The 12,859-nt window shown below is 55.1% G+C and overlaps 2 protein-coding genes across 3 annotated transcripts in view; one reads left to right on the top strand and one right to left on the bottom strand.

Annotated features, from left to right (window-relative positions):
- STYXL2 (serine/threonine/tyrosine interacting like 2) overlaps positions 1–647 on the bottom strand; it is a 36,539-nt gene extending 35,892 nt beyond the window's left edge. The window contains exon 1 of one of the 2 annotated variants that reach the window (XM_051858410.2): positions 169–647. The gene's annotated coding sequence lies outside the window, so the exon portion shown is untranslated. The remainder of the gene's footprint in view (positions 1–168) is intronic. The other variant, XM_051858409.2, reaches the window with a different exon arrangement.
- GPA33 (glycoprotein A33) overlaps positions 1–12,859 on the top strand; it is a 33,640-nt gene that overhangs the window by 1,413 nt on the left and 19,368 nt on the right. The gene's annotated exons all lie outside the window — the stretch shown is intronic.

Genomic DNA, 12,859 nt, shown 5'->3' on the forward strand with positions numbered 1-12,859 from the left:
CCCCAGGTAATGTGGGCTTTGGGGAGGCGGCGTGAGCTAATAGATGGAAGATCTCTATTTCTCTCTCTCTCTCTCTCTCTCTCTCTCTCTCTCTTTCTCCCTCCCTCCCTCCCTCCCTCCCTCCCTCCCTCCCCTGCTTTCCAAAAAGATGGAAAAAAAAGTACTCACAAATCTGGCCTTAGGGTCCTGGAGCGGGGGGCAGTTGGGGGTGGGTTGGAGACAGAGCGGGGAATGGTCAGTGAGCTCAGGCAGCTCACTTGCTGGCAGTAGGTCCGCGCGGCGGAGGTCAGAGTTTCCCCCTCATTGGCCTGCATCCGAGCAGCTTGCTGCTGAGCGTATAGTTTGAGAGGGCGCCGCAGCAGAGGGGAACCCTGGAGTGGCCGCAGTCCTGAGTGAGCCCAGACCGGGAGGAGACTTCAAGCCCCGAGGAGGACGGCGGAGCAGAGCAGCGCGGTGAGCTTCCTCCCCGGGCTGGGCTAGCAACTTTCCCTCCACGGCCGCTGCCGATTCACTTCCTTGCATCCGGACTCTGGCTGGAGCCCAGTCATGCATAAAAGCGGCAATTTTGCCGTAGGAAACAAACCCTGCCACAAAAAGCTGACCCAGCTCTGGCGGAAAAGTGGCCTTAACTCTGAATTGCCTGGAGAGGGCCGTTCCGGCCCTTCTGGTAAGGAGGCCTGACCCCTGGGTGACCCTGGCCAGCAGAACCAGTTCCTGGGCATGTTTTCAGGCCAGCGATAAAGTGTGCCTGCTGCTCCTGCTGCCTTCCTGTCCTGCCCGGCCTGCCCAGGCCAGAGTCAGGCTCCCAGCACCTTCTTGTCTGCATACTTGTGGGGGAAGGGATCGGAGAGGCCCGGAAATCAGAGCTTGTACCTGGGAAACATTTGGTGGTGAAATAGCCATTGCTACCCACAGATGAGCAAGGAAGGCTGTCACAAATCAAACCCACGATACTGCCTCCCATCCTGCCTCATTGGAACCTCGGGACACAAACCTACGTCTTTGTAGACAAAGGAAGTCCAGATGGGAGTTCCTGGGAAGCTTCCCGGAGGAGGTGGAAGTTGAATTGGCTTCTACAGGACCCGCTGGCCTTTCCCTTCTTCCTGTCTGCATCTGGTCGTGCCGAATGACACACTTTCCTGATGAACAGGCGGAGAAACACCAGGCTGGGGAGACTGTGCCCAGGACTGCTCAGACTTTGGGGAGGCAGAAGCCATCACAGAAGGTCGTAGGGAGGTGTCGTAAGTCAGTATGCTAGGGAACTGAAGAACAGTCGGATGGCCACGTGCTGACATTTTGAAGCAGAGCCAATGACACACCGCCTATGCACCTGCCTGCCCGGGAGACGCTGCCGCCCTCCTCCTGCCTTGATGCTTCGCTGCTGTCACAGGTGCTCCAGGAGGCTGTCCCCAGCCCTGGTCCACCCTCGGCTGACTGCCGTGTGGGAAAATCACTTCATCTTGCAAAACCTCAGCTTCCTAGTCTGGGAAATGGAGAGGGCAACTTACAGTGTGCAAAATGCACGCTGTCCTTTCCGTAGGGTTGTCAAGGACGCCGGCTGAGTCTGCACATGCCAAGATCTTAGAGCAGCGCCGGGCACGCACGAAGCACTCCGTAAACGCCAGCGCCTACCGCTGCCGTTACTGTTAGCGGGGGAGAGTGTGAGTGGTGCGGCTCTAACCAGACTCTGGCGGCCGAGCGGCCGCGAGCTCTGATCTAGCAGACGCGTGCCAGGAAAAGGGAGGTGAGGTCCCTGGGGAGGAGTCCAGCGTTATCCCCTCCTCCACCAAAGCCACCACGTGCCAAGACGCTTCCAAGGGCTTAGAGAAAAGGCTCCAATTTTGCACAAAAATCAAGGCTCTTTCACTCTGGGAAGTTTTCCAGTGATCAGAGCCCAGGGAAAGATGGAACGTGATGGAAGCTGCAGCCGCAGAGGGGAACCGCTAGCGAGCTCCAGAGACCACTAGGTAGCACTGCCTGGAGCCCCTGGGGCCTTTAAAGACTCATCTCAATCTCTCTCTCTCTCTCTCTCTCTCTCTCTCTCTCTCTCGCACACACACACACACACGTACACACTTATACCGCTCGTCCCAGAGCCACAGAGAAATAACAGAATCCATCATCACAAAATGTTGCACCAGATGAGAAAGGGCTTTTCTCTCCGCGTGTAGATGTTTCAGGACGCCCAGAGATGCCTGATTTGTAACGGGTTTTTGATGGGAGCCAAGTTCCCAAGTCGCTGACTTCTCGGGGTCCGATTATTATGTGCTGGAATTTTTCCCTGGTGTCTTGTTAGAGGCACGACACATCCTTCTTCTTCTTCTTCTTCTTCTTCTTCTTCTTCTTCTTCTTCTTCTTCATTTTAAATATTTATTTTATTTATTTGAAAGGCAGTTACAGAGAGGTAGAGCCAGAGAGAGAGAGGGAGGTCTTCCATCCGCTGGTTCACTCCCCAAATGACCACAACGGCCAGAGCTGAGCTGATCCACAGCCAGGAACCAGGAGCTTCTTCCAGGTCTCCCACATGGGTGCAGAGACTCAAGGACTTGGGCCATCTTCTACTGCTTTCTTAGGCCATAGCAGAGAGCTGGATGGGAAGTAGAGCAGCTGGGACTTGAACCAGTGTCCATATAGGATGCCAGCACTGCAGGCCAGGGCTTTAACACACTGCACCACAGCGCTGGCCCCGACACACCCCTTTTCAAGTGCCACAGTCCTGTTGGTCACACAAGTTCGGGAGGTTCCCCAGGGTCTGGCCTGTCGGGGCAGCATGTGTGAGCCCAGTGTCACCCTGCTCCATGCCGTTGCAGGGTGCACTTTGCAAGGCTGTCTCAGCCGTGCACATCTGATGAGAGTCACAGAAGAGAGTGGTCTTCTTCCCAGTTAATCTTGACCCTGAAAGTGTGATATTCAGGCCAGAGCCAGGGTGATGTCACCTTGCACACTCAGCTACAAGATGGGGTGGCCTGCCCTCAAATGCTCTGTGCCCCTGGGTGTTGTGCCGCTCCAGTCTCCAAGGCCTGGCTCTCCCCTGGGGCCTGGACTCCACCTGCTGGTACCTGAGCACAGGTGAGAAGCCAGCGCAGGCAGGAAGAGCTCGTGTGCCTGAGGCAAAGCACACTGTCTCTCTGAGATAGCATCAGGATTACCATGGCCAGCAAGGGCCCAGCCCCAAAGGGCAAATAGATATCCTGAATGATCAGAGCGAAATGGACACGTGGAGGGGGCTGAAAGTTGAGAGCAGTGGCTGTCGCCCCTGGCTGCCCATCAGAATCCCCTGTGCAGGAAAAATGGATGCCTGGTGTCTACCCCCGATACCTGCTGAGTCACAGCCCTCAGGGGCAGGCTCTGGGCGTCTCTGATTTTTCAGGAGCCACCCACCTGATGCCTATGTGCATGTAGGCTGTGTTGTGAATTAGAGACTGGAGCTTGGGGAGAAGGAGGGTCCGTGGAGAGTCGCCTCTGGGGCCCTGCATGAGGCTCCCAGCTCAGTTTCTTTGAGAGTTACTGTCCACCCTCTGGTTCGATGAAAACTCAGCAGGCACAGGTGCGTGTGTTCTCCCACTTGAGTGTGCACGCAAGTCATCCGGGAGCTTGCTCAAGGGCAGGCTGACTTGGTAGGGCCCAGGTAGCAGGCCTGAGAGCTGCATTCCTAATACGCTCCCACGTGATGATGCTACGGGTCCAGGGGCCAGTGCGAGAAGAAGGCTCTAGGGCAGGACTGGTTCACGCGCACAGGTGTGTGCCTCACCTGTCCTCTGCTCTCCCGGGGCTCCTTGGTAACCCATTCACGCTGCTTACTGCGAAGCTGGTCACTGGGTCACCTGGCCCAGCACGTGCTCCGACCTTGCTGGCCCCTCCCTCCCCCCCTCCCTCCCGAGACTGCTCGGCCGGTTCCCGTGATGCATCCTTTCCTGGTACTCCTCCACGGCTGGCCTCACCCTTCCTGTCCCCTTTACAGCCTGGCTCTCCTCCGCCCTGTGGAGCGGTCAGAGCTCTTCAGGCACAGGGCTGGCTCCTCTCCCAGCTGCAGCTCCGCCCACTGCCTCCACGCTGACTCACAACCTGCACGCTCCCCTGAGCTGGGAGTCCCACAGGTCCAACAGCCCATGGCACTCTCCACTTAGATATCTCCCAGCGCTCCAGACTCACAAACTGAAAGCAAGACTTGTGATCTATGACCCCAAGGCGGGGTCTTTCCCAGTGATCTCTGTCTTGATAAGTGGCACCCTTAGCCATCTAGGAGGGAAAGCGAGAAACCCAGCAGACATCTGCTACATTTTCTGTTGCCATGGGATAAAACACCCTCCCCCCAAATCCAGTAACTAAAGACCATAATAATCATTTCTTGTGCTCTCAAACCTGCAGTTCGGTTAGGGCTCCGCAGGGACCCACTAGTCCTTGCTCCATGCAGTGTCAGCTCGGGTGGCTGAGCAGGGATTGCAAGATCCACTTCCAAGATGGTACATTTGGTGGCTGGAGAGCTGGTGCCGATTCTGGTTCCTCTGTCTGTGGCCTCTCCCCAGGGAAGCCCAGGCTTTCTCCCAGCATGGTGGCTGGAGTTTAAGAGCAGATGCCCAGGGAGGCAGGAGGTGGACACTGCCTTCCACTCTGCTCTGCAGGTCAAACAGTCACAGAGCCCGACCCAAGGAGGGGGCCTGAACTCCGTCTCTGTATGAGAAGAGCCTCAGAGTATAGGCACTGTAGTTTATTTTTTAATTTATTTTTTCAATTTTTAAAAGATTTATTTATTTGTTTGAAAGGCGGAGTTACAGAAAGGCAGAGGTAGAGAGAGAGAGAGAGTCTTCCATCTGTTGGTTCACTCCCCAGATGGCTGCAACAGCTGGAGCTGCGCCCATCCGAAGCCAGGAGCCAGGAGCTTCCTCCGGGTCTCCCTGCAGGTGCAGGTCCTTGTGCTATCTTCCACTGCTTTCCCAGGCCATAGCAGAGAGCTGGATTGGAAGTGAAGCAGCCAGGACTTGAATCGGCGCCCATATGGGATGCTGGCACTGCAGGCGGTGGCTTTACTCGCTACACCACAGCGCCAGCCCCCACCATATTTTAAAATTGCCCTCCCACCCTCAATCTCTTCCTTCCTGACTTACAAATTCAGGCCACCTATGCCTTGATAATGTTAGCTCTCCAACGTCTCTTCAATCTGTTCACTTTTCTCTCCTCTCCTGCCTCTCATGCTCATGGTCTATTCGGCTTGCACCCAGCGTGCATGGCTGGGTTCCTAGAGTTGCTTCTGTTGGGAGGGTTTTGGTGGGGAGGAGCCGCATGCAAGCTGGCTGAAAGGGAGCAGACCGTGGGACTTGTCCTCAGCTGCCCTGACAGGATCAGTAGGCTCATCTTACTTGGCCTGCATGTTTGTGTGGAGTGGTAGCAGGAGGCTAAAGATATGCCCCTGGGGTGTCACACATCCCCAAGCCACCGCATGGTACCATCGCCCCAACCGGCTTGGTTTTGGTTCTGGAATATGCTCTACCTTCTCCCAGCCTGGCCGCTGCCCAGTGCCCTTCTCACCCCAATCCCACCAGGCTCCTTCTCTGCAGTTCCCTCCTGCTCATCCTCAATGGCAGTTCAGAAACCTTTCCAGGGGCCGGCGCTGTGGCATCGCGGGTAAAGCTGCTGCCTGCAGTGCCGGCATCCCATATGGGTGCTAGTTCGAGTCCCGGCTGTTCCACTTCCTATCCAGCTCTCTGCTATGGCCTGGGAAAGCAGTGGGAGATGGCCCAAGTCCTTGGGTCCCTGCACCTGTGTGGGAGACCTGGAAGAAGCTCCTGGCTCCTGCCTTCAGATCGGTGCAGCTCTGGCCATTGCTGCCATCTGGGGAGTGAACCAACAGATGGAAGACCTCTCTCTCTCTCTCTGTCTCTGTCTCTCTCTCTCCCTCTCTCTCTGTGTAACTCTGACTTTCAAGTAAATAAATAAAATCTTAAAAAAAAAAAACTTTCCAGGACAGCATCTGCTTTTTCCCCAGTCCTCCGTCTGTTGTTGCCTTTCATTCAATGTGCAATCCTTATGAAGCGTGATTGTTTACCTCTCTCCTGGGAGGACTTACTAATTGCCCTGTGACTCACTCAGGGACTGAACACCGTGGGAGCAGGAACTGTGTCCGTCTCTGCCCGCTGGTGTCTGCCCGAGGCCCGGCGCTGTGCCGGGACCACACTTGCTGGCTGGCTGTCGCCTGGCCTTGCACACCTGGCGAGCGGCCAGTGGGCTCGCTCTGTCTCCTCCCTGCCTTCCGCGCTTGCCCGCTTCCTTCCAATGCTGCTGCTTCTCCCCAGGCTCCACTTCCCTAAGCTCACCAGGTCTCTCAACATCACCTGTCTTAGGCCCTTCCCGGGGTGTGACGGCTAACAGGGACTGGCTGGGGAGGCAATAGGGGAGGTTCACAACCTGCGTTCTGTGGGAGCTTTGTGCGGTCACTGACTGGTGAATTCACTACCCAGGCAGCGGATGGAGGACGGATTGGGTTCGGAAGTGAAGTTTAGCATCTCCCAGACCACCCACAGAGGGTGCTCAGGCTGCGATCCTTGTCTGCCTCTCTGCCCACAGCACCAGCTGTCACACTTAGTGCCTGCTTCCTTCCTGAGTCCCCCCCCCCCGCCCCCACTGTTACCCAGGGACCTTTGGTTCACTTCCTCCTTTTCTGGCCCTGATGAGTCAGGGATGTCATAAACACCTGGCCTGGGCCGTGGGCAGAGCGTGGTGACTGCTGCTTCTGCAACGCTGGCCCCGTCTCTCTCTGATTTTTTTTTTAAATATTTATTTATTTGAAAGGCAGAGGCAGAGGGGGAGAAAGAGAGAGAGAGCGCGCGTGAGAGGTCTTCCACCTGCTGGTTCACTCTCCAGCTGGCTGCAACGTCCGGAGCTGTGCCGACCCGAAACTAGGAGCACAGGAGCTTCTTCTGGGTCTCCCATGCAGCTGCAGGGGCCCAAGGACTTGGCCCATCTTCTACTGCTTTCCCAGGCCACAGCAGAGAGCTGGATCAGAAATGGAGCAGCAGGGACTCAAACCAGCACCCATATGGGATGCTGACGCTGCAGGCAGCAGCCCTACCCACTACGCCACAGTGCTGGCCCCTCTCAGTGATTTTAACTTGGCCCTCTTCTCTCCCTTCTCCCTACACCTCCCCCCTCCCCCCTCCCCCCTTAACACTTGCACATTAATACTTAATTAGGCTCCATTAGGGTACAGGCTGATCATGACCGCTGACTCCTTCCTGGGCAGGTGTTGGGCCACAAACCACTCCGTTCACAAGGACTCATTAGTATCCAGTTTGCGGGGGTGAAGCCAGTGAGTGGTGGACACCGGAGTCTGAGATACAGATTACGGCCAGGGGAGCTGGCCGTCTGCTGTGGGGCACAGTCTGTACACATGTGAGGACGACCTGTGCAGAAGAGCCAGCCAGCACCAGGGGCTGGGCAGTCTGGGTGAGCTCCCAGGGTGGGGGACCCGAAAAAGCCTCTGCTCCCTTTCCCAGCGGGCAGCCACTCAGCTAGGGCTTAAGCTGAAATGCACCGACTCGCTCCGGATTTATAGTGTCCTGAAGATCCCGTCAACAAACATTCACTGAGATCCAAACAGCCCTGCCTCCCCCAGCTGCCAGGTAGCAAGCCTGCAAGGCCTGTTCCCACCTGGGCATGGATTCAGGTGCAAAGCGATGGTTCTCCCTGGAGACCAGCACTTCCTCAACAGCGGGGGGGGGGGGGGGGGGGGGGGGAGCTAGTCCTGGGGGGGGGGGGGGCTTCCAGCGGCTCCTGCCCTGCCAAGAAGGCAGTTTCTCCGAGGGAGCGGCTCTTCCTAAGTGGAGGGCACGGCTGCCAGTTTCCCAAGGGCTCCCCTGGTGTGCTGTGTGTGCCTCCAGCTGCCAGTTCCATCAAGCATTTCATTACCCTCCTCGGATGTATTACGGATGTATTACTCTCCGTTAGGCTCCCGAGAGCCAGTTTATTATCTTCTTAACAAACCTTAATTATTTACAAGCAATCTTCGTGGCCTCCAGCTGGGGCTCCAGGCCCCACCCCCTTGGGGAGGGTAAATGACCTCTTTTCCATCTGAGGCCTCGCTCCACTCAGCTTCTGTTCTCCTGAAGTCCTTTCTTTTACTTGGGGGGGCGGGATTTCTACCAATCCCTGGGATGTCTGCTTTTGTGTTTTCTTTCTTTTCAAATCTGAGGGGCAGAGAGACACACAGAGACACAGCCACTGCCACTCACTGCGTTACTCCTCTGCCATCTACGGAGGTGGGGGTTGGCCCGATCTGGGCTGAAGTCAGGAGCTAGGGACTGAAGCCTCGTCTCAAATGTTAGGGGACAGGACCCCAAGCACTTGAGCCGTCACTGTGGCCTCCCGGGATTTGCATTAGCAGGAAGCTGGAGGCAGGCATTGAACCCATGCATCTTTTTTTTTTTTTTTTTTTTAAGGTAGAGTTAGAGACAGTGAGAGAGAGAGACAGAGAGAAAGGTCTTCCTTCCGTTGGTTCACCCCCCAAATGGCCACTATGGCCGGCGCTGCGCCGATCCGAAGCCAGGAGCCAGGTGCTTCCTCCTGGTCTCCCATGTGGGTGCAGGGCCCAAGCACTTGGGCCATCCTCCACTGTCTTCCCGGGCCACAGCAGAGAGCTGGACTGGAAGAGGAGCAACCGGGACAGAATCTGGCACCCACTGAACCCATGCATCTTTTTTTTTTTTTTTTTTTTTTTTTTTTGACAGGCAGAGTGGACAGTGAGAGAGAGAGACAGAGAGAAAGGTCTTCCTTTGCCGTTGGTTCACCCTCCAATGGCCGCCGCGGTCGGCGCGCTGCGGCCGGCGCACCGCGCTGATCCGATGGCAGGAGCCAGGAGCCAGGTGCTTTTCCTGGTCTCCCATGGGGTGCAGGGCCCAAGCACCTGGGCCATCCTCCACTGCACTCCCTGGCCACAGCAGAGGGCTGGCCTGGAAGAGGGGCAACCGGGACAGAATCCGGCGCCCCGACCGGGACTAGAACCCGGTGTGCCGGCGCCGCTAGGCGGAGGATTAGCCTAGTGAGCCGCGGCGCCGGCCGAACCCATGCATCTTAATGGGAGTTTTAACCTCTCTGTTAAATAGTGGCCCCATGCGACAGGTTCTTTCACTTGTTGTCTGGGTATAAAGCCACCCATCCTTTAAGCTTACGTTCTCTGAACCTCCTTTATTTGCTGTCAAAGAGCACTTCCTTGAGCACCCCATAAGGGTTAGGCATTTTGCTGAGCCCTGGGACTATGAAGATACAGGAACCAGAGGGTGATGGGGGAGAATCAGCAGAGTGCTTGCCGCGCGCGTGCTTCTGTGCCAGGGTAAACGGCAGCCACGTGACGTGAACACAAGTCTCTCTGGGTTAAGTTTTCAGCCCTCACCCAAAGCTTGAGTTACATAGCGCGATTCTCTTCATTTGTACAGCAGAGGAAGCTGAGGCACAGAGAAGGCACAGGAGTAGCTCAAGGTCACACAGCAGGGAAAAGTAAGAAGGAGGTCGGCAGCCAGGACAATTTCGCTCCAGTGTTTGCGCTCCTGGCCATGCTACCTGTTGCATAATAAGGTCTCCTAAGACATGAGGACTAGGAGGCAAATACTCATGGGGAGTGGGTGACGTTAATCCACACACAGCCACTTTTCAGGAGAGGACTGTGCGACCGATAGCTAAGGTTTAACTTTCACTAGTGCAGGACCTGGAGTTACAAGGGAGGGGTTCTAGCTCCAGAACCTGTGCATTTAACTCCTGGAACGGTCAGGACCAAGTGTGCTCCAGGGACACAGCGGTACAGACTTGGGAATACAAGCATCGGAGGGATGCTTCCAAGTCGGGGACAGTTAAGAGGGGAAAGGGAGGTCATAGGAGTGATTGCCCTCCTGGGCAGCGCGCAGTCAGGACTTTTGGAATCCAGACAGTCGGGCCTGTTTCATCTGGCAGGGGCTCCCCATGACAAGGATGTGAAGCCCCCGAGAACCATGAGGCACTGGCCAACACCGGGCATCTTTCCACGGCTGTTGCCAGCCCTCGGTCTTCTCCTAAAAAAGGTTACATTGCTATTTCTTCTGACAGCAAATACTGGACGTGGAGTTTGGGTGAGATGACTTGACTGTGTGTACGAGTGTAGTCTATGCCCATAAACTCTGCCAGGGTAACAGGATGATTTGTGGGCATCTATCTTACCTCCTAGAACAGAGCAGGGAGCTGGTTCTGTGCAGTAGGCACAGGTTAAACACCTGCCAACGGATGGCAGAAAGCACGTCTGAGTTCTGGACGGGGCGGGGCTGGGGGCGGTGGGGGATGTGAGGTAGTCTAGGAATCAGATGTGTAGGCAGCCAGGACAAAGCCCTCCCCTCTGGGCTTGCAGGCGCCTTGATCACTTTGCCCTGAGGTTTCACAGCGAGGAAAGGTAAGAAGGAGGACGCTAGGCTGGAAGAGTTGGGCTCCAGGGTCTGTGCTCCTGGCCATGCTCCCATCTTGCGTAATGAGAAAGACCAGGAGGCAGGTGCTCACGCCGAGTGGGTGACACAAAGGACAGAATTGTCAGTGCTGCTCGCGAGAGTGGAGACATTTTCCGTAAGACCTGTGTGGCCCTGGGGCTGCCTCCTTGAGACAAACTTGACAGCAGCTGCACTGTTTGTCAGCTGTCTATCTAGACAGAGCAAACTGCTTAGCTTCTCAGAACTTCAATTTTCCATTTATACAATAGGGAGAAAAAAACATGAGGAGAGCATTAGAATAAAGGCAAAAATACCTATAGTTACCTGTGTGATTCCTGTCTGATGCCTCCGTGGGGTTGTGACTCCTGTAACACGGGACTCTCAGGTGCTGAGAATTCCTGCTCCATCTATCGGCTCATTTTCCTTTCTTTGTCAGTTGGTGTATGAATCCCTTCATCCGTAGTAAGCAGAGAATTACGCTCACGCTTGTCTGGAGGGATGACTGGGAGGGTTGGTTCTCTTTAGTACAGCAGTGAGAATTAGTGCCATCAGATACCTCCACAGAGTGGGGAATCAACAATGCATGGGTGTGGCTGGCGCTCCGGCATAGTGGGCTAAGTCTCTGCCTGCAGTGCCGGCATCCCAAATGGGCAGCGGGTTCGAGTCCCGGCTGTTCCACTTCTGATCCAGCTCTCTGCTATGGCCTGAGCAAGCAGCAGTGGAAGATGGCCCAAGTCCTTGGGCCCCGGTACCTGCATGGGAGCCCCGGAAGAAGCTCCTGGCTCTTGGCTTCAGATCAGCCCGGCTCTGGCCGTTGTAGCCATTTGGGAAGTGAACCAGAGGATGGAAGACCTTTCTTTCTATCTTTTCCTCTCACTTTCTATAACTCTGCCTCTCAAATAAATAAATAAAATCTTAAAAAAAAAAAACCACACACACAGTGCATGGGCACTAGGGTTCTGCCAGTAGCAGTCCCTGAGTAGCAACTTCTGGAAGGGCTGATAAGAAGGAGGTGGTTATGCAGGCCATGGAGAGGCCCGAGAAGGGTCTCAAGGGTTGACAAGGAACACGGGCCCAGGCAAGGGTGGAAGAGGTGACGTGGGCTCAGTGGCAGTGGCCGTGACTGTCTCCAGGCCTGGAGCACACGGTGCACAGGAGGGCTCTCTAAACACGCGAGGGAGCTGAGCTGGTCCTGGGCAGGTGGCAACAGAAGAGCTTGCTCAAGCGGACACCTCCTGGGGAGGGGTCCCCTGTTAGTAATGACAATGACCATTGAAGGTGGCAGCGAGACTGCCGGTGATGCTGAGGGTCATTTGACGAGCCTTGGGCCATGTGGGAGGCATCAGCAACTCGGGCAGAGACCATCTGAACCAGTTCTCCGCAGCTCCTGGTATGGGTGCCGAGGAGGCGAAAGCCGTACCCCATGCACAGGGGGCTGTTTTTCACTTCAGAAGTACCTCGTGCTAAATAGGGACAGCGCTGATGCTTTAACTCTTCCCAGACAGCTATTTGCATTTTAAAAGGGAAGTGTGTGAATCCAATGGAAACTCTGATTGGACAGTGGTATCTGAGCTGGGTGACAGCCGGCATCGTCAGCAACACTTTTGCCTTCTTTATGCTGTACTCTCATCCCAGGAGCAGTCAGAAGGAAATTGTGCACAGTCCTACCACCAAAGCTACCAACCCCATGTCCTGTTACTGTGGGCGGGTGGTCTCGGGTCCTTCCTAAGGCCTGCCTTCCCTTAGCCCCTACTCACAGCCCCGTTTGCCTAGAAGAACTTCATTTCTAAGGCCGGCACTGTAGCAAAGAGAGTTAAGCTGCCACCTACAATGCCAGCATCCCATGTGAGTACCTGTTAGAGTCCTGGCTGCTCCACTGCCAATCCAGCTCCCTAATAATACACCTGGGAAAGCAGTGGAAGATGCCCCAAGTCCCTGGGCCCCTGCACCCACTTGGGAGACCAGGAAGAAGTCCTGGCCTCTGGCCTTTGTCTGGTCCAGCCCTGGCCATTGTGACCATTTGGGGAGTGAACCAGTGGATTGAAGACTTCTCTCTCTCTCTCTCTCTCTCTCTGTCCCTCCCTCTCTTTTGGTAACTCTGCCTTTCAAATAAATCTTTTTTAAAAAATAACATCATTTATGTCTTCATTTTTTCTTGGTTCTTTCTCATTGTCAAAAAAACAGTGTCAAAAATATATTTTTAAAAATCATCAGACACATAGTAAATTTTAAACAAGATATGTATTTATTTATTTGAAGGCAGAAAGAGATAGAGGAGATAGAGATAGAGGAGACAGAGACAGAGGAGAGAGAGAGAGAGAGAGAGAGAGAGAGAGAGAGATCTATCTGCCAGTTCATTTCCCAAATGCCCACAACCTCCAAGACTGGACAAAGTCAATGGAAACCAGGAGCCAGGAGCTCCA

This window comes from Oryctolagus cuniculus, chromosome 7 (genome assembly GCF_964237555.1).
Source record: "Oryctolagus cuniculus chromosome 7, mOryCun1.1, whole genome shotgun sequence".
In the NCBI taxonomy this organism is placed as follows: Eukaryota; Metazoa; Chordata; class Mammalia; order Lagomorpha; family Leporidae; genus Oryctolagus; species Oryctolagus cuniculus.